An 869-nucleotide genomic window follows, 5' to 3' on the forward strand; every position below is an offset into this window, starting at 1 on the left:
ATGGGTAACTTGTGTAACTTTAGGTGTTTGATTTAGAAATTATATTTTGTCTTCTGTATTGTGTACTCATTGTATTAAAGTTCCTTTCCATTAAAGCTCTTATTTCTTGTCTTGATGCAGTGGATGAGACAACCTATTTAGATCAGGCACGTTTGGGGGTTCGGTGGTGCCCCTCTCTCCCCGCCTTGTAACAGGCCTATGTTGGAGTGTAAAATATTGCCGCGTTCAATAACGACCGAGGCCCATGTCCGATGCAAAAACAAACGAGACTTTATTAGGCTAGCTCGAGCCAGGATCCTTCCTTTACGTGCCCTGTCACGGCAGGCGCAACCCTCAAGGAAGGATCCCGAAGATCTACAGAGTGTGGTTTATAAGGACAGTTAGTAGGTGCTGGGGATTTTCCACTGGGTACGTCTGTCCATTGGTGGTGGGTGCCTGCGAATTCCTGTTTGTCCAGATGTTAGGGACACAGCAGACAGACAGGCAGACAGACAGACGCACGCTGGGACCTTATCTTGATCAGGCAGGACTCTAGGCTTATCTCTGGGAACCCACCCCGCCAGCACCTTCCTGGAACAATGGCTCTGGAGGGAGGGCGAGCTGTCTAGTGGGAACTAACTTTTACAACATTCCCAACAGCCTATCTCTTTTGGGTGAACTTTTACAAACCACAAGGGCATGGCTGACTTCGGGTGTTTGATTTGGAAACTATATTCTGTCATTTCTGTATTGCACTCTCATTGTACTAAAGTCCCTTTCCATTAAAGGTCTATATGTTTTTGTTTTAAAGATTTATTATTCATACAAAACTGGGGTACAGGCCAGAGATGCTGGGGTACAGGCCAGAGATGCGGAGGGTGAGAGGACTC

The sequence above is a fragment of the Condylura cristata genome, unplaced genomic scaffold, assembly GCF_000260355.1.
Source record: "Condylura cristata isolate star-nosed mole 26May11 unplaced genomic scaffold, ConCri1.0 scaffold00039, whole genome shotgun sequence".
NCBI lineage: Eukaryota > Metazoa > Chordata > Mammalia > Eulipotyphla > Talpidae > Condylura > Condylura cristata.